Here is a 24038-nt window from a genome sequence, read left to right as displayed (position 1 = left end):
AGCTGTTTATCACAACATCTAGAACATAGCACTATTTAAATGTTAAATAATAGGAAACAAGAAGGAGGCATAACTGGAGGACAGTATCTGTAGGTATCTATGCAATGCTGAGCAATCTACTAAAAGGCTACCCACAGCTTGAGTGGATACACTATGGAGAATTTAGAGGCTATTAGTTAAGATGGGAAGGCATGGATCTATTTCCTTCTGGATCACTAACAGATAGAGTCAATGGGAGTCTTCCATGAATCCTGGAGGACCACTTGTCAGATAGGTTGGAAACCAGAGGACTCAAACTCAAAGAGAAATGGGGAACACTAAACTTACAAATGAATCTCTATGAGTCACACACTGACAGAAAAATTATCAACATTATCTTCGTACTATTGTCTTTTTTATTTATTTTGGGCTGTGTGTTTGACACCTCTCTGTAGAAACTCATTCAAAGCTGGGATAGATTTGATGTCCCTTCCAATTAAGAGATTCTGGAATTCTATTATCAGAAAAATGGTGAAGACTTCATGTAAGTTCATCCCACTGAAAATGGGAAACTATGTATAGGGCAGAGTGCCAAACATGGAAAGAGAGAAAAAATATGGTCAATACTGCCTTTCTCTGCCTTCAAGAAAGCTTTGTGTGTCTTCTTTCTCTAACTAGAATATGTCAGGCCAGGAGGCAAGGAGACTTGTGACTTGGCCAGGGTCACATCTGGATTCAAATTCAGGTCTTACTGATTTCTATCTATTATGTCATGAAGTTCCCAGGTCATGCTCCCTTTACTGGACTCTTCTTCTTCTTCAGATTTTTCTATAGGCCCCAGCACCCTGAACTTCCACATGTTCTCACTATCCCCTTTAAGATCTCTTTCTGTCTTCGCCCAATAGAATGTAAACTTCTTAAGGGTAGGAGCCATCTTGTTTTTGCTTGTGTATCTGTCCTCAATACTTAACATGAGAAACTGGCATATAAAACTTATAAATGCTAGATCTACCTATTTCCATGGGTGAGTATATATAGTGTATATACCAAATAAATCCTGAACAATTTGCAAAGGAAAGACACTGGTAACTATGGGGTTGGAAGAAAGCTTCATATAGGTGTCACTTTGGCTATTGCCTTAAAAGAAAGGATTCTAAGTGGTCGGTATGAGGTAGGCTGGTGTTCCAATGAATAGGGGATGGCCAAGACAAGGTGTAGTGAAATTAAGAGATCAAGTGATGTTTGTCCTTTGTTCTCAAAGAAGACTATAAGCAAATGAATTGGATTTTAATGAAGGGGATAATGTGCATAGTCACCAGTCTCACTTTCTCCTCCAGAGCCATCTGGATCCAGTGGCCAGAGATGAGTCAGAATGACTGGAGATGGCACTGGATGTGAGGCAATCAGGGACAAGTGACTTGTCCAAGGTCACATAGCTATTAAGTGTCAAGTGTCTGAGGTCAGATTTGAATTTCCAACCTCCTGACTCCAGGGCCAATATTCTTTCCAAGACAGAATACTGTGTGTGAGAAAGAGCATAAAGGTTCTTTTGATTGAGATATATGTAGGGAAGGCATATGGAAGTTGACTGGAAAGTCAGAAAGGGGTCAGGTTATAAAGAACCCTAATAGGGCTGTTCCAAATAGGAAGAGATGGCAGGAAAGTTTCCCTAGCAAGTATTCTCCATGAGCTGGGGCCAAAATAAATCATCTCCTAGGGACCAAGATGATGATAAATCTATAGATGGAATATGGATACCAAGCTCACAATCCCTCTTTGGATCAATTTTTGAGGTCTTGTTGCACTAGTTTAATAAAATCTCCACAGGAAAGTGGGGAACTTAAGGAGAGTATGTAAAAATAAAACATTTGAGAATTACATTTTCTCCTCAGTAGGAGTTTATGGCAATGGATGTCTTAGTATCTGGTATTACCTGGACTGGAACAATAGCAGGCTAATACATAGCATGAGTATTTACCTGACAGGAGCCTAACTTAGCATCTAGTGTAGCAGGGGCCACTGGCTCGCTATGTGATCCTTACCTCTGTGGGTCTGATTTTTGTCAAATGAACTGGTGAGATTAAGTGAGCCCCAATATTGGTTCCAATTTGATGAATGCATGCATACATAAATGAATGAAAAATTATTTGAGCAGTGTTTCCTATATGTTAAGCACTCTTATATGAACTTGGGATGCAAATAAAAGTCAAAAGTCAAAACCCCTAGACTGACAAACTGCTTTCTGGGGAGGGGAGGAAATGAGATTGGGGGGAAAATTGTAAAACTCAAAATAAATAAAATCTTTAAAGATAAAAAAAGTCAATACCCTAATCGTTTATATTTTGAAGAGAAAGATGACACAAAAAAGGGGAGCTAGGAGTGGGTGCTTTATGACTTAGACATGGCCAAAAAAATGGACCATTTGTCTAGAGAATGAAATACAAATGAACCAAGCTGGGACCTAAAAGAGTATAACTTGGGCTAGGGTGTTGGTTTTCAGATCAGGAATATTTGAGGTTAAAGCCCATCTCTTCCACTTTTTAGCTATGTCTCTTACTCTTTCTGAGCCTCAGCTCTTCATTCATAAGACAAGGATTAGATCCTTGAGACCAATGACTGCCACTTTTTTTGCATTTTTAGAATCAACACCTAGGACAGCGCCTGTCATCTAACCAAAGCTCACTATACATTTTGTGACTTATTGATTGATTACAACTCCTTCACTGAGTTGTTGGGAGACTCAAATGAAGTAACACCAGTGAGGCACTTTACAAACTTTCAAACCCTGTGGACTAGTAGTCAGCTTGTCAGGGGACAAAGAGGAAATGTTGGGCGGAAGACCTGGGTTCAGGTATTACCTTTCAATCTGTCCAAATATTAACTGAATGACTCTCAATAAGTCTCTTAGTCTCTCAATGAGCCAACCAACTCTTGAAGACTTTAACTTGCTAAAATCTTTCCATCTGCCTTGGTGAATGGAATTTCCTCAACCTGGAGTTCCTTACATCAATGGAATTGCAGATGAGGGCCTAAAAAAATAAAAATAAGCATGTTAACTATTACTATTGTTAACCTATTGAAGTATAGCCCATTCACTGTCCATTGGGAAGAAGGTTTTGACCTAAAAACACCAAACCCCAAACAATGACAATCTTTTGTACCCCTAAAATCTAGGATGCATTTGACACAGAGTAGATGCCTAAGAAATGTTTATTTATTTTTCAATCAAGTCTGATTCTCCATGATCCCTTTTGGGGTTTTCTTGGCAAAGAGACTAGATTGGTTTGCTATTTCCTTCTCCATCTCATTTTGCAGATAAAGAAATCAAGGCAAACAGAATGAAGTGTCCTGCCCCAGGGTCCTGCAACTGGTGTCTGAGACTGAATTTGAACTCAGGAAGATTCCTCTTCCTGGCTCCAGACTTAGCACCCTCTCCACCACACCACTTAACTGCTCAATAAATATTTCTTAGGTCCACAAATTTAAAGTTAGCAGGGACCCTGGAGGCCAGCTGTTACAGCCTCTTGAGTTTATAGACAAAGAACTTAAGACACTGATAGAGGAAGTTACTTGTCTAAGGTCACAAGGTGAGCTTGTAAATGGCAGCATGTTAGGAATTTTGATGGATTGATTTGTTTATTGATTTGCTAACTTGGTACTCATCAGTCACTTATCCTCAATTTCCTCACCTTTGGCATGGAGCAATTAGACTCAGTGACCTCTAAAGTCATCCTCTAAATGTGTGGTCCCATGATTCTTCTTTTCCACTGAAATTTGTTTGAGACAATGTAGTGGGTGGGTAGGCATTCTGAGGAATGAGTGCTACAGTAATGTCATAGAGTAACTCCTCTTAGTCCACTTATATGACCTTATAACCAGGTAGTAATGGGACCCAGTTCTGCCATCCAGTCAATACATTTTCACAAATACATCTCTTTTCCTCTCTTGGCCTCAGTTTCTCGAGTCATAAAATGATAATAATACATGTAGACCCAGACTTGTTCTGAGGGAAGTACTTTCCAAAGTAATAAATAAACATGAGCCATTAGAGCAGGTCTCTCTTTGGTTTAGTGGACCAGACACACAAAAGAACAAGTGGATTTTCATGAGAGGATAAATATATATTTTTAAGGTTTACAAAGCACAGTATATAGGCATCCTCATTTGATCATTAATAGATGTACCAGGTTGCATAATTTAATGAAATGCACCATACACCACTAGACTGAGAGAAGTCCACAATCTTTTTTAAGCTAATAAGCATCTTTCATTGAACCAAACAAATTATTAGGCAGCTGGGTGACCCAGTAAATGGAATACTGTATCTGAAGTCAGGGAGACCCAAGTTCAAATATCACTTTGAACTTTTACTAGGTGAGTGATCCAGGAAAAGGTATTAAATTTTTCTCTTCCTCAGTTTCCTCATATATAAAATAGATATAAGAATAGCACTTACCTCCTAGGGTTGTTGTGAGTGTCGAATAAGATAATATTTATCAAGTATTAGCACATGGTCTGCTGGCACATATGCATATATGTGAATATCTATATCTATACATATATATATATAACACATATAGATATGGTGATATATGTCACTCTTCACTCAGTGACCTCTAAGATCCTTTTCTCCTCTAAATCAGTGATCTTGTGATTCTTCAATTCGACTGAAACAAGTTTGAAAAATAATGTGATGGGCTGGGTTTTCTTCCATCCCCCTTTATTTAGCACTAAATCCCCTTTGCCTGCACCTCCCATCTGAATTGGCCTTTTTGTTCTTTTCCAATGTGGCAAGAGATGATGGAGGCTCAGGAGACTTGCTAAACAAGAGGGTCCTTCTCCCAACCATGTGTTCTTGATGCCAATCATGTCATCTGAGCAGAGAAGGACCGGGAGAAGCAATCATACTCACCATCCTCATTATTAGCTTGGTCCCCCCACCCAGCGAGGCAAGAATCCAAGAGACACAGGTGTTCCCAACCCATCGAAGGGAGGCCCTGCTTCTCCTGATTGCAATTTTGGAAAAATCTGTTTGAAACCTCATCCAGTCTTGCTTCAGCAACATCTAGGTCACCTTCAGGAAGCTCAGACCTTCCAGTGGGAGCATTCTCAGGGGGACCGTTTGGAGAGAGATGGGAGAGGAGGGCCTTCTCTTGGTCATAGCTGGGTGAGCAGGTTGGCCTCCAGGAAATCATGAAAGGACTCCAAGTACATCCTGCCCGCCCGGCCTCGTGTGAGCTTACGCTTTCTGCCATCTGTTTTCGATCGAAGCTGAACCCAGGCTGGTGTGTGTGGTCACAATCACACGGAAGACAGCTCTGCCAACAAATATGAAAATGTCATCTTTCATCCTGTCACGTTTTTCTGTTTAACCGACCCACAAAATCCACATAGAAATGGATGCCCCACCTCTGCAGACCCTCTCCCTCTCTCTCCCCGAAGAGACGTCCAATAGCATATCCTTCCCTTTGAGGTTGGGTTTTGTCTAAACCCAATACACATACAGATGGGGCTAACCCAAATAGGAAATATGAGCAAAGTGGTTGCATCCTTTTGCAATCAACGATTATAAAAACTGGCCCTCATTCTGTTCGCGAAGAACACTCTTCCCGTTTCCAGCAGGCCCCGTTTTGTTTTACATAATTGTAACCATCTCAGCATGTCAATTAAGATAGAATGTTACCTTTGGGATGGGATCAATTAAAGGACCAAAGATTGAATTTGGAAGCATGATTAGCCTGGTTCACATTTTGCTCCAGTTTTAAAAAAAAAACCATACAGTTGTCCGATTCTGTCCGATCTTTGGGGTTCGTGTTCTAAATTTATTTACTTCTTTATTTTGAAACAGAAACAGACCTGGGAGGCCTCCCCATAACACTAACCATAAAAAAACTGAAGGGAATAAGAAAGTAAAGGGAGGGAGAGGAAAAGGGAAGGGGGCATTCCAATTTGATTAGAGGAGATTGTAGACTTCTACTATGAGAAAATAGTGAATGAATTCTCATCGGTTACTGAATTTCTTCAGAACTGAAATCATTATGGTCTGGCCAAGGGCCAGGAGCTCCTTTTTTTTTAGGTTACAATTCAAACCAGCCCACTATGCATTCACTCGAATTGTAGTCATGGGTGTAATGTCACTGAGCCTGGCTTCTGAAAATAGACAAAGGACTTTGTGTCCCAAAAATGTTCTTCTGGCGGAAAATTGATAGCAGCATGAGATGCACTATTACTGGGCCTGGTTCTGCCTCCCCCATTTGTGCTGACTAAAGTGTTTGAGGGGAGAGTTAGAGAATCCAAATCTGACAGAGTAGTGCTGTCTCAGCCACGAGGCTTAAAATAAAGGCGGGATGCAATGTTTAATATTCTGAATAGGAACCTGGTGAGTTTAGTCAAGGATGATTAAAAAAAATTCAACACCGTACTAGATGCTGGTGATACAGAAAGGAAAAATGAAATAATCTCTGCTCTCAAAGGAGCTTCTATTTCATTTGGGGGATGGAGAAAAAGGAATCCAATCGATGTACAGGTAAATAAATAGATGTTGATTTCAAGAGAGAGGACCCAGATGGCCCTGGAAGAGAAAGTGAGACTGGAGACTTAGCACAGCCCCCCCCCCCAATTCAAATCCAATTCATGTACTTGTCATGACATCACCTCCCTGATGATGTGGTCTGCTTCAAAAACAAAAGGCAAAGCTTTGTTTTGTTTTGTTTTTAAATTCACAATTGGAGGGACCAAAAATGACTTCAAATGGAAGTAGAATCTGAGTTGTGATTTGAGCAAGCTAAAAATTCCATGAAGGGGGAAGCCAAATGGCAAAGAGGATAGAGAGACAGATCTGGAATCAGGAGGGTTGGAGTTCAAATCCAGCCTCAGACAATTACGGGCTATGTGACCCTGGGCAAGTCATTTAACCCTGTTTGCCTCAGTGCCATTGGACGTTTTCCTCATCTGTAAAATGAGTTGAACAAGGAAATGACAAACCATTCCAGTATCTTGGCCAAGAAGACTCTAAATGGGGTCATGAAGGGGCAGACATGACTAAAAAATGATATATGTACATTCCAGATGTGGAAATATTTTGAAGAGGGCACAGATGACAGAGCCGTTTGATAAGAATAGAGAATAAATTAGGGAGAGTAATAGAGAATCAATCATCAAGTATTTATGAAAGATCACTACTACAGCAGTGAGGTTACAAGCCTAAAGAATGAAACGATGCCTATTTTCAAGGAGCATCCTTAGAGGGCAATTAGACAGTGAAGTGGAGGCCTGGCCTTAGAGTCAGGAGGATGAGAGTTTGAATCCAGCTTCAGATACCTGATACTAGCTGGGTGACCTTGGGTAAGTCATTTAACCCTGATTACCTGCATCCAGGGTCATCTCCAATTATCCTGATTCATAACTGGCCACTGGACCCAGAGGGCTCCAGAAGAGAAAGTGAGGCTGGTGACAGCATAGCATCCCCCTCACTCAAGTCCAATTCATGTACTTGTCATGGCATCACCTCCTGTGATTGTCATCAATTTGTCAATCAATTCCTGTCTTTAATATGGTCTTCATCAAGAATGAAGGGCAAAATATAATTATTCTAATGATGATTCCCATTCTAATGGGGAGACAAGAAGTAGATATGTGTACTTATGTATTTCATAAACATGAAGAGAATAACTATAAACATATGCAAAATAGTTGGGAGGAAGGGCAACTAGTTAGAGGGAGGACAGAACCTAGGAAAAGCCGTTAGCAGAAGATGGTGCCTGAGCAGCATCTTAAAAAAAGAGAGGAACTCTTTGAGGTAGAGGTGAGGAAGGAGTGCCAGATGGCCAAGGTAGGTGGAAGCCAGATTGTGGAAAGCTTTAAATACCAAGCAGACAATTTTTTTTTTATTTCATACTAGAGAAAATAAGGAGCTGTAGAAGATTTTTTGAAGAGGGGGGAAGATATGGTCAGATCTGTGTTTTAGAAATATCAATGTGGCAACTGTGCACAATTGGAAAAGAATCAGAGAAGTGTGAAAAAAGAGGATCCATTTGGAGACATATATATATATATATATATATATATATATATATATATATATATATATTTGCTAGTTAAATGTTCTGATTTCCCTAACAGTGATGAAGATTTAAAAAAAAATCTTTCCTAGAGCTATCTGTTCACTCCAAGCCCCACCTACACACCTACTCTATCTTTTCCTTGATGGTTGCTTTCTATTGGAAATTATAGCCAAGTCAGAATTTGTTGTGATATGAGTTGAGGTATGAGTAATTCAAGAATACATCCTGAATACAAATTAATCATAGACTTTGGCATTTGAACTGGGAAGCTTGGTGACCAATGCCTACCCCTTCAAATGATGCCCAGGCTCATCTCTAGCAGCAGTAGCACCACTTCTGAAGAATAAGATTAAAGATAGCTTTCCTGAGAAGCAAAAGAGATTTCAACAGAGCTTCTTTCTCCACAAATAACACATCAAAATATAACCAAATAATGTAGTTGACTTTGCCAGAAGGCAAACCTTTCCATCTGGAGATAATGTCTTCCAACTGAGAGGCATTCAAGGTGCCCTTCTCTAGAGGGTAGGCAAGACACCACTCCCCAGAGGAATGCCCTCCTGTTGAAATAGATCGCATGTCCCCCATATATTTTTAGGAGCACATGGGTCCAGGATCTTGGCATTTCTTGCTCCTGATTGAGAGAAATGTATATGAATTCTTCTTTTACATGGAAAGAGTAGTGTGATCCTTTACTGAATTTCAATGCTTGCAGAGGAGCCCTAAATAGTCTAGCTAATAAGCTCTCAAGGGGAAAGAATAGATTCAACATTGATTGCTCATCCATCTGACCCAATGGAACTACCAATGGGTTAATTTCCTATGATCTATCTGATTTCTGGGGCCAATTAGATGGTACAGTCAAAAGAGCACTGAGTTTGGAATCAGGAATACTCAACTTCATGAGTTCAAATTTGGCCTCACATGCTTAATTGCTGTATGATCCTCAGAAATTCACTTCACCCAACTTGCCTCAGTTTCCTCACATGTCAAAGGAGTTGAAGAAGGAATGGCAAACCACTCCAACGTCATCACCAAGAAAACCCCAAATGAGATTGTGAAGCATCAGACACAACCATAATGACTCAATAACAACAAACAAATCCAGTTTCTGTGGTCTACTGGTCCAGTCCGCCCTTAATTTTTTCAGATGAGGAAACAGGGTGCAAGAAAGATTAACTAGCCTGATCAAAGTCATACAGATAACCATGGCAAAGTTGGGAATCAAGCCCTCTGGGTCTGAAGCTATCATTCATTCAATTATGCCACATGGAAGTTTCCTGAATTTGAGTCATAAAATGTAGAATGAAATATTGGAAAGGACCATAAACTTGGAACTAAAAGAGTCCAGAGTGATCATTGAGTCTAATTCTATCTCAGTTTTGCAGATGGGGAAACTGAGCAGAGGAGCAAGAACAACTTGCCTAAGGTCATACAGGTAGTAAATAGCAAAGTAAAGATGTTCATCCCGATCCTCTGACTCCAAAATCTAGTACTCACAGAACCTCAAGCATTGGAAAGGCCCTCAGAGTTTTTCCTCATCCAACCTGTACTGGAGCAAGAATCCCTTCCATGGCAAAATCAACAAATGGCTAGCCCATTGCTTAAAGACCTCTATGGAGGCAAACCCTTGCCACATTTGAAAAACTTCAGTGGTGAAGGATTGAGTCTTAAAGTCTACTCTGATCCCTTTCAATTTCCACCCAGTACTCCAAACGAAGCTCTCTGAGACCAAAGGGAATCAAATTCCACCTTTATACAACATCACTTCAAAAACTTGAAAGTAACTAGCTTGTTCCCCAATCCTCCATTCTTTCTCTGCATCCCCCTCTTAATTCTCCTCCATCCCTCTCCTAATTTTGCCCCTAGCACTCTCTACCTCCCTCTTTTCCCCCCATCACTGTCACCCTTGCCCCTTGTTTTTCACCTTCTGTTTTATGTTTTCTCTTCATCCATTAGACTATAAACTCCATGAGGGCATCCTCAAGGCATGACATAGTAGACATTAATGCTTGTTAATTTAAATTGATTAAATCCAGTTTCTTCAGCTGGTCCCCTTGTCCCTTCCCCTTGACAATCTGATTGCCATCTAGTTTGTCAAAATCTGTATTATCTGGAGCAGCTTGGTGGCACAGTGGATAAAGCACCAGCCCTGGAGTCAGAAGGACCTGAGTTCAAATCTGACCTCTGACACTTAACAATCACCTAGCTGTGTGGCCTTGGGAAAGCCACTTAACGCCATTGCCTTGCAAAAATTAAAAAAAGATATATCTGTGTCATCTGTTCATGAATTCATTCTAGGTCTTCAAAATCATCTAGGCACACCACTCATTTTGCAAGATTACAAACTGAGGACTCCAGAGAAAAAGTGACATGTCCAAGGTCACACACTTAGCAAAAGAGTTATGAATGGAACTCAGATGTCTGGCCTTCCAAGTGAATTGCCCTTCTACAATGGCACTACACACTCTTAATGCACATACAGTCAGTTGTGGCACTCAATATTTAATTATCCTAGTCATTTGGTTTTCATTCATTCATGCAACAAATATTTTTTGAAAACCTACTATGTGTGATGTAGAAACAAACCCTGTGGGGAATGTTAATTTCTGCAGTCCTTGCCTTGATATTCTTCCTCCACAAGGTGAAAATTGCCCTAACTTCCCCAATAAATTGTAAACTCCTAGGCTAACAAGAGTGGGGTCAGAGTCTTTGTATCTCCCACAACCAAGGCATCACTGGGTGAGCAGTAGCAAACCAAGCTATATCTACTGGCTAGCTGTTTAAATGATTGGGGGCTTCTGAAGACAAGACAGATAATGGTTATCAAGAGAGAGGGGAAAAAATTCTCTTTTATACATAACAGATGGTTAATTAATGCTTGGATAAGAGAAGAAGTGAGAAAGGAAGGGAGGGAAGGAGGGAGGGAGGAAGGAAGGAAGGAGGGAAGGAAGGAAGGAAGGAAGGAAGGAAGGAAGGAAGGAAGGAAGGAAGGAAGGAAGGAAGGAAGGAAGGAAGGAAGGAAGGAAGGAAGGAAAGAAGGAAGGAAGGAAGGAAAGAAGGAAGGAAGGAAGGAAGGAAGGAAGGAAGGAAGGAAGGAAGGAAGGAAAAAGAAAGAAAGAAAGAAAGAAAGAAAGAAAGAAAGAAAGAAAGAAAGAAAGCAGAGAGAGAGAGAAAGAAGGAACAAACAAAGGAAGGAAAGAAGGAAGAAAAGAAAGGAAGGAAGGAAGGAAGGAAGGAAGGAAGGAAGGATTCAAAGAACCAAAGATGGAAGGAAGGAAAGGAAGAAGGGAAAGCGGAAGAAAGAATTGATGTTGACTGATTTTCCATTATACTACACTGAGTGGGAATAAAAGCTAATTTTATATATGTGAGGCTTGGCATTTTTTAATGGAAAAAGTCTAAAACAAAACCATACACCCAGTGGGAATTGAATAAATACAAATTTACAGATTAAAAAGAAGCCTCCATTGGAGACTTTGTGACTAGAGCACCCCTCTCAGTTAGGTCCTGTTAACCCTGTGGTCATCACACTTTTCTCCCTAGGTGGGAATGCCAGTCTCCAGGGAGCCTGAGCCTGGAGAGACTTAGGAAGATGCTTTAATCTTCTTAATGGAAAGATCCTTCCTTCCTCTAACAGTTTTTTTAATGGACAGATGCTAGCCAGAGGCAAAGGCCTTTTGCATTCTGACATTGTTGGTGGGAAGTATTTGAAGTCAAAGAGAGGCAAGGGGAGAGTGTATTTTGGAGATGATTCCTTCAGCATCTTTTAGGCAAGAGACAAACAGATGCTCTCATCTAAAGTCCATTTAGATGGACAGATCTCTGGCCCATCTATGAGTACAGTAGCTCTGGAAATCAGTCAGGCAGAAGCTTCCAAAACCTAAGCCACCTTTGACATATTCAACTTTCACCTCCCTAATCATGACAGTAGACTCTAACAAAATAGATTTTCTCTAAAGAGGCAACTGCCTCAGGTTGAAGATATTCTAATAGTTTCTATAGCCTGGCCCCAGGGAGTCAAACTAAGCATCATGGGTAGAAGATACAGGTGATAGATGGATAATAGGTATTTCTTCCTTTTAAGTCTGAATATGAACTTCCTTGGGATAAAGTGAGTGCCCATCAGCAGAACCATTCAAGCAGGAGCCTTTGTGAAGGATTAATGTTAGGAATGTTTTGTAGGGGATTTCTACATTAGGTACTTTAGCTAAAGTGATCTACAGTGATCCCATCTCAGTGATCAATTCTAAGAATCTATTACTACACAAAATTCACTTTGAATTAGTAGTTTTCTGCCTTTCTTTTAATTTGGGTTTATATGATCTCCTTTGCCGGCCTAGGTGATCTTGAAGGGTGGGGATTTCAGTCTTCAACATAAGTCAGCAAGACATTTATTAAGTAACTGTCCAGAACTGTCCAGAAACTGTCCTGGATGCTAAGGAAACAGAAGCAAGTACCTTCCATTCATTTTTCTACCCATCACAGTGACCTGGGTTTCAGTCTCCTTCTGCTATTACAGTAAATTTGGTTTTTCCATCTATAAAAATAAATGTTTGAGGTTCAAGATCCTTTTCAGGCTTAAATCCATCCTAGGAAATATATCCTCAGTGATTATTATTTGAATGGAATTGGATGGAATTAGACAGGATTGAATTGAACTGAACAGAATTGAAATACAGAAGCCAGATGATTCTTAACTCACATTTTCTTCATTTGAAATCTTTGGCAGAAAGTACTTAAATCAAAACCTATGAATCAGGACACCTGCATTCAGTTTCTAGGTGTACAACCAGTCTTTGCCATGGGACTTGGCCAACTTTCAGCTCACGAGCAAAATGGAGCTTCAGATCTCACTGCTCCTCCTACATGGGGCAGAGGAGAGGTTCATGGGAGATACTGAGGGTCTACAAGAAATTGAGCTATCAAAATCAACTGTATTGTGTTGTTAATGACTGAAGGAAGGTGAATCTGGGCTTCTTAAGACCATGGTCTCCAATGATTGGAAGTCTGAATGAAAAATGCTGTTATTGTGTCCAACTGTGAAGGAGACACTTCATCCCAGTAAAACACTAGCTTCTGCCCATACAAAATACAAAGTATTCTAATGGGAAGGTGAGATGCCAGGAGATTCATTTGCGTTGCAGTGCCAGTTCTGCTGCTGCCTAACTGGGTGACCTTGGACAGGTCATTAACTGACACACTTTCCCTGGAGGTCTTTAAGCAAAGGCTGAATTGTAATAATAACTGACATTTTGGAAGCAACGTGGAGCAATGTTGAGAATACTGTATTTAGAGACCAGATGACCTGGGTTTAAAAACCTCCCTCAGATACTTACTGGTTGTGTGACATTTGGACAGGCCAATTTACATCTCTGTGGCTCATTTTCCTCATATGTAATTAAGGGATTTGGACTTGATAACCTCTAAGATTCTTTTCAACTCTAAATCTGTAATATTCTGATTTATATAGTGATTATAATGTTGCAAAGTGTCTTTTGAACATTACTTTAATTAAATTAGATAGGTGCCTGTTATCTCCATTTTACAAATAAAGAGGTTGAAGTGGATGGAGTGAGGAAAATGCATTTATTTAGTGTTTATTATGTGGCAGACACTATGCTAAGCACTTTACAAATATTATTTCCTTGAATCTTCACAATAATCCAGTGGGGTAGGTGCTGTAATTATCCCCATTTCTATCCTTAAGGAAATTGACACAGAGGTTTAAGGAATTTTTCTGGGTTGTACAGATAGTGTCTTAAGTGGGATTTGAAAACAGGTCTTTGTAACTCCAGGCCCAGTACTCTACTCATCACACTGTCTTATGATATGTATAACCTTGAACAAGTCATTTGAACTGACTGGACCTCAGTTTCTTCATCTGTCAAATGAAGGAATTGAGGGTCCTTTATATCCCTGGGGTCCTTTATATCTCCGAATCCATTATTGTGCAGCCTCTCTGAGCCTTCTGGGAATTATACTGTTAGACCTGTGCTTTCAGAAGGTCAGTTTGGCAGGACAGAATGCAGCGACACTCAAAAGACCAATTTGCAGGATTCTGCAATAGTCCAAATGAATTGTGATGAGGTTCCAATATACAATGGTGGTCATGAGAGTGGACCAAAAAGGGACAGGCATGGACTTTGAGGTCACTGATCAGACACTGGAGAAGGGGAGGGATGAAGAGTCCAGGATAAGTCCGAGATAGCAAACCTGTTCACCTAGAAAGATGATCATGATGTCTACAGGAACTAAGGAAAAAGGAGGTTTTAGGAGTAAGAAAGTGAATTCTGTTGTGAATAGCTTGCATTTGGGACATTTCAATTATTACTATATCAGCATTCTAGGGACTATAATGAAAACCTAGAAGAGCATAGTGTACAGAATACTGAGCCTATAATTAGAAAGACCTAAGTCCAAAGCCTGACTTAAACACTTACTAGCTGTGTGACCCTGGGCAAGTCACTTAATCTCTGCCTCAGTTTGTTAACATAAAATGGAAAAAATAACAGCATTTGCCTCCCATAGTATCATGGGTCAAATGAAAGAACATCCATAAAATGCTTAGCATAGCCTGGTATATAGGAAGGGCTATTCAAGTGTAACCTAGTTTGATTCTGTGTGTAAACACTTTGCCAACATTTAAAAAGTACTCCATCAAATGATAGCTCTGGGGAGCGGAAAGAAGAGGATAAGGAAAATAGCAATTTAGCACAGTGTTGAGGCCCTGAGGAAGACAGAGAAGAGAGTAGGTCTGGTGGGCAAAGAGACACAAGCCCTGGGTGAGGGGTGAAGTGTGAGCCTTCCCCACTCCAGAACACTAAGGTAGCTGCCACTGAGGCCTGAAGTTGGAAAGGTCAAATGAGGATCCACAAGTTCAGGCTAAAGCTGCATGTAGAGCGGATAGAATAAAGACCCTGAGACCAAGGACAGGTCACACCAACACTCTGTCCATAGATAGTGTTGGAGTGATCTGTCCATGGACTAAACAGACAATAGAGATTATGGCAATAGATAATAGAGATGAAAGATAGATGAGGAATGATAGATAGATAGATAGATAGATAGATAGATAGATAGATAGATAGAGATAGATGATAGATAGATGGACAGACAAGACACAGATATTAGATAAATAAGATAAATATACAGACATAGAGACAGATAAGACAGACAGGCAGTAGACATATACAGAAAAATAATAGATAAATAGGATAGAAAGATATACAGAAACAGACAGACAGATAGATAGATAGATAGATAGATAGATAGCAGGAGAAAAGTAGATATAAATATAATGCGAGTGGGGGGGGGAAGAGAACATTAAATGATCACCCACTGTACCAGACCTTGTGTTAAAAAAAATTGGTAATATAAATACAATACAAGGAAGTTTGAAATATCCTACTGCAAGAAAGCTTACATTCAAATTTTATCGTTCAGTCATTTGCTGATCCCATTTGGAGTTTACTTAGTCAAGAAATTGGAGTGGTTTGCCGTTTCTTTCTCCATCTCACTTTACAGATGAGGAAACTAAAGCAGACAGGGTTAAATGACTTGCCCAGGGTCACCCAACTAGGAAGTGTCTGAAGCCAGATTTGTACTCAGAAAGATGAGCCTTCCTAACTCCAGGTGCTCTAGCCACTGTGTCCCATAGCTGCCCCTACATTCTAATAGAGGATGACAAAGATAATGAGCTCCACTGACTAGTCACTTCCCTCCTCCCTAGATGCCCCGTCTTCTAGGGTCTCCTCCTTCCTTCCCCTTTGCCTGCTCCAAGGAGTGAGCCACAGATGCCTAACTGTCCAACTCACCTCTCAAGTGCATGGCATAAAACTCCAAGTTCAGTTGCAACAGCTTAATGGACTTCCTTTAAAGCTCTGAATCAGTAGTTTGGAGGGTAAGTATGCCTATTTAAATAAGATTCTGTTTCCCAGCTATGTGCTAAAATCAGAAGTACAAAAACGAGGACATGATTGGAATAGGCAAAAGCACATCCTGGGAGGGAAGACGTTTCCAAGTTTGTCGCTTCTAATTAGGAATGAGGCAAGGAATCCTCTGTTTGTTTTGAAAGGGCATTGCCTACTTGGAGACTAAAGGGGTTAATTCTTTTTGCCAACATCTCTACTGAATTGAAAGGAATTTCAGAAGTTTAAGAATGCTCAGAGTAGGAAGTCTGTTTGGTGATTGAAAATGATGATGATTTGGAAACGTTAAAGATACAAATGAGGCAAGAAAAACAGTCTAGAAGAAAACGAAAATATGATTCAATCAGCAAGTATGTTGTAAGAGTCTATGCACTGCCTCTACTACTCTTGTGAAATGAGGGGATCTGGCCCAAGTCACCCAGGTCTCTGAGGCTCAGTTTTCTTGCTCAAAAAATAGGGAGTTCAAATACCCTCCCCATTCCTCATGCCCATTTAAGTCTCAGTCACTGTGCCTATTGTTAGGGCTATAAACACAGAATTGTAGCAGTCCCTGACCTCAAGATGCTTTTGATCTAAAAAAAATTAATAAATGAATAAATAAATATTAATTTGAAAGCAAAGTAATATTTATTTGTTTATTCATTTATACATTCATTAGAGAATAGGTTGTAGCAGAAAGATCACCAGCTTTGGAGTCGAAGGACCCTTAGATCTCTGACTGACCGCCTATGAACAAGCCACTAACTATTTAGGGTTTCAACGGAAATTGGAAAGGGGCAAAACTAAAAGGAAACTTTCTAGCTATAGGTGAGGGATAGAGTGCAAAGGAGACAGATTTGGAGTCCTGAGATCAAATCCTGCTTGAGATATTAACTCTGTGACCCATAGACAAATTACATTACCTCTCTCAGACTCATTTTTCTCATCTATAAAATGGGAATAATAAAGGATAACACCTATTTCATTGGGTTCTGATGACCAATTGAAATTAATATCTTTGAAGAACTCTGCAAACTTAAACGTGTTACATAAATCCTTATCAATTAGATAATAATCTAAACAATAATAGTAATATTATTGACAAATCTATTGGATTTGACAACTTTTCTTCTAGTCTCACTCCACTGCCCACAGCTCATACCCCAAGCCTTTTCCCATTGGAAGAAGCCCACATATTCCATGGAAATCTCCCAGATCTTTCTCATTGGCCTTACGCTTTGCCCCAAAGCCATCAATGGTTAGACTCTAAAGAAAACAGAGGTGAGAAGATACCTATTAATAATAATATTAGCTCTAATTCTTAAACATTATTATTCAGAGACAGAATGATTGGCTTTTCAGAAGGCAATGTGTTCTCTCTCACACTGGAAGTCTTCAATTAAAGACAAAGTTTCTCAATTTTGCAAGATAGCCCTTGGGAAGTCAGACTGATGAAGCTTATGGACCCCTTCTCAGAATCTTATTTTTAAATGCATTAAATAAAAATCATGGAATTATAAAGGAACCAATTTTTTTGGAAATACAATCATCAAATTACTTTTAAAAAGCAAGTTCCCTGGACCCAGGTAAAGGACACCTAACTCAGGATGACCACTTGTTCAGTGTATATTTAAAAATAATTGTAATGATAGTGGTGAGGTGATGGTGGTAGTGGTGCTACAAGTGCTGCTGATGGTAATGGTAGCTGCTGCTACTGCTGCTCCAGTCATCCTGATTCATATCTAATCATTGGACCCAGATGGTTCTAGAGAAGAAAGTGAGGCTGGTGACTTAGCACAGCACCCCCTCACTCAAATTCCATTCATGTGCTTGTCATGGCATCACCTCCCTGATGTTATGGTCTTCCAAATGAAGAACAGAACACTGATGATGATGATGATGACAATGATGATGATGTTGGTGATGATTTTGATGATGATGATGATGTTAATGACAATGATGATGATGATGATGATGGTGATGATGGTGATGCTAGTGATAATGATGGTGATGATGTTGATGATAGTAATATTAATGATTATGGTGATTCTAATGATTCTAGTAAGCATTAGCATAGTGTTTTAAGGTTTGCAAAACACCCCATAAATCTTGTCTCCTTTTAAAAGGTATTGATTTATTTTGAAGGATAGGTCAGACTTCACTAGATAGGCTGAGTCCCTTCTGGCTCTGAAGTTCTCCGCTACAGCAACTGACATCCAGGTATCTGATGATTCTGTTTCCCAGGAGTGGGGCCATGCTTCTAATGGGGTAGACAATTGAAGTCAGTCAACAGAAGAGGCTGGTCCCCACCCACTGATAATTCACAGATAATTATTCATCTTTCTATTATTATTATTCAAGGTTTACAAAACACTTTTCTAATGCTCACAATAAAGGGCATGGTGAATGGGGAGGGTATTTGAACTCCCTATTTTATGAGCAAGAAAACTGAGCCTCAGAAACCTGGGTGACTTGGGCCAGAACTCCTCATTTCACAAGAGTAGTAGAGGCAGTTCATAGTGTCTGTACTCTGTGATATAATGCCAGAGTCAGAGGACCTGAATTTCAATAAATCCTGGTTCTCCCACTGTGAGTTCATATAAGTCACCTCAATTTCCTGGACTTTAGGTTGCTTTTCTATAAAATGCATAAGGAGGGGGAATTAGATGACCTTTACAACTCTTTTTTTTTCCTCTCTTTTTTGGAACCTGAGTCCCTCTAACTCTCCCTAGCTAGAGTAGAGATCTCTCATGAACCCAATTACAGTGCTAACTAACTGAGAAGCTTTGACCTGCTGTTTCTTACCTGAACCAGTTTGTCCTTCTGCCTGGTGACCCCATCGTGCTCTCAGGGGTTCATAGTATTAATCTCAGTGTTAGTGTGGACACCAAATCTGCTTAGACTACTGGAGTCCAAAATTCTGGAGCTTCAAGGGATCCACCAGACTCATGATCTCCATTAGCAAGATTACAGGTATATACCATCACGGAGGGCCCTCTTGGCTTCCAACTGATGATCCTTCAGTGGAAATATTCCTAACACCCGGAGGTGAATGAATGACAAAAAAATCCATTTATTTAGTGCTTGGGAAACAACTAGAAAAGTGAGGTATTTCTTACTCTCATGATATTCTAGTAAGAGGAGATACCATTATATTCAAGTCAAGTGAAAAATCCCAGAGGTCCCTGGGGTCCAGTAGCATTCCAGATTTCTAATTTCCCCCCCAAAGAAAGGCAGGTCACATCTTTCAGTAATCTGTAGGGGGCACTGCTCTCACTCCCTCCCTTCTTTCCCAAACAACTTCTCTGCCTTCTTGGCTGACCAGGTGGACATTTCAGAGCTACATTTTCAACAAGTTTCAATCTCTTTGCCACAAGAGTCAGATTCCTGGCTGGGATTGCTGGCATTTTCAACACAGGGAGGGTCTAGTTCTTCAAGGCTGCTATCTGACTTCCAGCTGTGTTGGGTTGGGCCATCCTTCAGCAGCTCCCATTATTTCCGCTGGCTGGAAGGCTTGGCAAACATCCCCCCCTCCTCCTCTGACCTCACTACCCATCATTCACACCCTAGGCTTTTTCCCATTAGAGGAAGCCCATCTCAGTTACAAAAACCCTCCAGAAGCTTCTCCTGTCCTTGACTGCTTGGCCCAGTGCTTCTTAAAGTTAGGAATCTAAAGGAGGGGGAAGAATATAATACTAAGGATAAATAATATAACAGCAGGAACAAACAACTCCCATTTCTGAAGCATTTGAAGGTTCACAAAGTGCTTTCCTTGGAAGAATCCAAACAAAATGCAAGCTCCTGGTGGACAGGGATTGCTCCATCTTTGTCCTCAAATGCAAAGTGTTTAGCATGACCCACAGATAAACGGATTGATTGACAGACATTATTTTCTCCATTTGACCAGTAAGGATACTGGTGCTCTCAGAGGTAGTATATCTAGTGATAAGTGGAGATGGCATTTAAACCCAGGTATCTTAATTTAAGTTGTGGAGGGTTTTTCCTTCCATCAATAAGTATTTTTTAATTACTTAGATGTGGCATCCATTGTGCTAAGCACCCAGGATCCAAAGAACAGTCCCTGCCCTCCAGGAGCTTCCTTTCTAGAATGGGACACAAGGTATAAATAAATTGGCTATATGCAAGATACCTGTAGAGTGATCTAAGCTTGTGTGGAACCCAAAATCTACTAGTGTTCACTGGGGGGTGTGGGGAAAGGGGAGGAGGTGTTCTATAAGGTGTTAGTGATATAAAATATAAGAAAAAAAACCATTTCTGAACTCAAGGGGCTTGCAGTTTCCAGGGTTGGGGGGATGGAGACAGTGAAGCATATACAAAGATAAATACCAAAAATATGTACAAAGAAAATACTGAATGATATAGAGAATGGAAAGAGGCAAAAACAAAAGGAGAAAGGGATATTAAGAAAGACCCTGTCAAAGGTCAGAGTTGAAATCAGGGATCGGAAAAGGCAGAAGCAAGGAAGAAGAGCATCTCAGTTATGGAGCAGAGCCTAGCTAGAGAATTTTAGCCTAAAAAGAACTCAAGAAGGAGAAGACTATCTAAATCTATCCTCCAAGTCAGACACTACTCAGGGTAGCCATAAAAAGGAAAAGAGAGAGCATTTGTAACTTCCAGGAAGTCAGAGGGCAGCTCTCAAATGCCTCTCCAAAACTGAGCAAAGTTTCAGTCACAACTTGTGGATCCTAAATTTGAATGTACACTTTCCAGTAATGAATATGAAATCATTTCTATTTGTTAAAATAGATTTTTACATTTATTATGAATATGCATTTATTTAATTTATTATGCTTATAAAATTAGTTCATATTTATTATGTCACATTTATATTTACCATAAACATAAATATAAAATTTATTTGTAGTTATACAAAATATGAATGTAAAATTATATAGTTTATATATAAAACTATATGAGGATATATTAAATATAAAACTATTTATATTGACAAGAAATATAAAGAATTTATATTAATAAGAAATAAATATTAAAATTTTTGTTAGAAATATATATTATTTAAAATAAATTTAAAAATTGTTTATATTTATAATAAATACAATTAAATATATTTTATTAAATATAAATGATAAATGCCATTTAATATTTAATGCTATATAAACTTATGTTTTAGTCACTTTTTTAGTCATATATAATTCATTGTGATCCCATTTGGGGTTTTCTTGGCCAAGCTATTGGAGGGGTTTGCTCTTTTCTTCTCCAGCTCATTTTACAGATGAGGAAATGAGGCAAACGGGTGAAGTGACTTAACCAGGGTGACATAGATAGGAAATGTCTAAGGCCAGATTTAAATTCAGGAAAATAAGTCTTCCTGACTCCAGGCCCAATATGCTATTCACAGCACCACCTCACTGTCACATATAAACATGATAGAATTACATAAATGTTTATTATTATTATTATTATTATTATTATGAGAAACACAGGTAAAGAGAGATAAAATATAATCAAAGCAATTTCTGGGGGAATGTCTCCTGTAGCATTGACAACTTAGGTGAGCCTTGAAGGAAGGTAAAGATTCCCAAGGTACAGGGGGAGAAGGGTCAGCTTCCAGACTGAGAGAGGACAGAGATGAAATACACTGTGAGCATTGTGGACCAAATCATCTCAGGTCCCCATCAAGAAATGTGCCGGCCATTATGGGATATGAGGACAAAAAATGAAACAATCCCTACTTGCAAGAAGAACATGTTCTAATGGTGGAGAGTTCCAGCCTGCTTCTTCTCTGAAATCTTTCCAAGCTACTCTAGCTCCAAACTCTGTCTAAAATGTAATTGTTTACAGGATAATAAACTATCGGGGCCCATTGATTGGGCACTTTACAAAGTGACAAAATGCTTTCTCCATAACGATGATGAGAAATGGATGCCAAGGTTCTGATCCCAACTGACAGATGATGAAACTGAGGCTTGGAGAAGTAAGGGAAATTACCCAAAGCTTTATAGCTCATGAATGTCAGAGCAGAGGTTCAAACCTAGGTCTTCTCATGGACAACCTGCTGGATAACAAGTACTACTATTATCCTCATTTTACAGATGAGGAAACTGAGGTACACAAAGGTTAAGGTCATACTGTTAATAAATGTCTAAACTTCTCCACATATGGTAGCAGTGTGTATTTTGCACTGGATCATACAACCAATCCACCAAAAAAGTCTGGATTAAACTAAAGGTCAAAATGAGTAGGCTTTATTTCTTCTCTGCCTTCTAACTTACTGTGTGATCTTGGGTGAATCATTTCTCCCAAATGTCTGCCATTTTCTTCTCAGCAAAATGAAGAAATTAGATTAAAAAAATTAAGAAAGGAACACAAACTGAACAACTTTGGTACCATCTCATAAGATTTAATCTGATTAAAAATAAACCATACAACAAATTTGCAGATTCATATACAATGTCTTTTTTCCTTTGTTTATTAAAATGTGTTTTCAGTGATGACTAAGTGTTCATCATTAAAAAGAAAATGTTAAAATTAAATGAAAAGGTTGGATTGGATCATCTCTGGGGTACATTCCAGATCTAAATGTAATGATAGTTATATGGCAAACACTGGCCTAGGCATGGTGAGATTATACCTGAAAAAATTGGTTGAATAATTTCTTAGTTGCATCATGTTAGGCCCTGTGTTTCCCTAGCTAGATTGTAAACTCCTGGAGGGCAGGAACTGTGACTTCTTTTTCTTACTTGTTCCCTCGGTTCTGACAATGTGGTAGTGTTCTAGACTGTCTCATGCTTATAGAGAAAATGTAGGCCTGTATCTAAAAGCACCCCAACAAGAGCTCAGTAGTTTTTCCAGGGTAACAAGCAAGTTAGTGTCAAAGTTGATGGGATTTGAACCCAGATCCTATGCTTCCTTTCTGATCCAACATAAACAAATAGTTAACTTAACAAATAGTAGTGAATCTGATTTACTATTGGAGGTGGTTCAGAGGTTTGTAGTTTTTAATCCATGCTATCCAAATGTGAATTATCATCACTATTATAATTAATTACTTCAAGGATTTAAAGCAGGTATTTTTTTTTTTGCAAGGCAATAGGGTTAAGTGACTTGCCCAAGGCCACACAAGTAGGTAATTATTAAGTGTCTGAGGTCAGATTTGAACTCAGGTTCTCCTGACTCCAAGGCCAGTGCTCTATCCACTGTACTACCTAGCCACCCCCAAAGCAGGTATTCTTACCACAAGTCTACACCACTGTGATCCTTCCTTGCTTAAGTAGGAATAACTGAAATAATTAATAATAATAATAATAAAACAATTCACATTTATATAGCATTTTAAGGTTTGCTTTTTTTTACTTTTTTATATATGTTATCTCACTTTTATTCTCACAACAACCACAGAAGGTATGTTTTATTATTATAATACTCAGTTTACAGATAACAAAACTGAGATCCAGAGATTTGTCCAAGGTTGTACAGCTAGTAAGTTTCTGAGTAGACAACCTATGTGAGAAGCTGAGTCCAAAATGTCATCTCCTGATGAGTAGTCTTGTAAGGAGACTCTTCTTCTTTAGGCTGGTCCTCTGGAAACAGTTGTCCAGTCTGTCATCAGGTCAGTGGGGGGCCCTTTCCAATGTGGTAGAACTTTCCAGAGCTTTGTTGAGATAAACTCTGAGAACCCAGAAGCATCTCCACACCAAGACAAGCAATCTGTGGGCACTGAGTCCTAAAAGTTGCAACTCTTACAAAATAATAAAGTCAACTGTCATGGATTATGGTCTTGCATGAACAGTCATTAGGGTGATATCCAGACACTCACTGGATATCATTTAAAAGAACTTGGACCTAGATCCTCTATTCCCATCTTGGTGTGAGTCAAAGACCCCAGCCCCATCCTCTTGGAAAGTTGGATGGGCCAGTAAGTCTCTCTCTCTCTTGACATTTTTGGTCCTGAAATTGCTGCATTCATTGATCACTCATCTCCCTCCTTTCCCAACTTACTACCACAGAAAAAGGGAAAAATTGGAAGTATGTAATAATGTATGTGTGTGATGTGATATCACACATGTGTGATAGTAAGGTATTACATAGAGATTCTAACAGCTATAAA

General features: G+C 39.4%; 1 protein-coding gene and 1 long non-coding RNA gene across 5 annotated transcripts in view; one reads left to right on the top strand and one right to left on the bottom strand.

Annotated features, from left to right (window-relative positions):
• NFIA (nuclear factor I A) overlaps positions 1-24038 on the top strand; it is a 690308-nt gene that overhangs the window by 78033 nt on the left and 588237 nt on the right. The window lies entirely within an intron of this gene.
• LOC141510932 (uncharacterized) overlaps positions 5085-24038 on the bottom strand; it is a 29548-nt gene continuing 10594 nt past the window's right edge. The window contains exons 3-4 of the long non-coding RNA XR_012475197.1: positions 18755-18984; positions 5085-5297 (exon numbers count right to left, since the gene is read on the bottom strand). This is a non-coding gene — a long non-coding RNA (uncharacterized LOC141510932). The remainder of the gene's footprint in view (positions 5298-18754; positions 18985-24038) is intronic.

The sequence above is a fragment of the Macrotis lagotis genome, chromosome 2 (genome assembly GCF_037893015.1).
Source record: "Macrotis lagotis isolate mMagLag1 chromosome 2, bilby.v1.9.chrom.fasta, whole genome shotgun sequence".
NCBI lineage: Eukaryota > Metazoa > Chordata > Mammalia > Peramelemorphia > Peramelidae > Macrotis > Macrotis lagotis.
The sequence above is the reverse complement of the archived record's forward strand: the minus strand, read 5'-3'. Positions and strand labels throughout refer to the sequence as shown.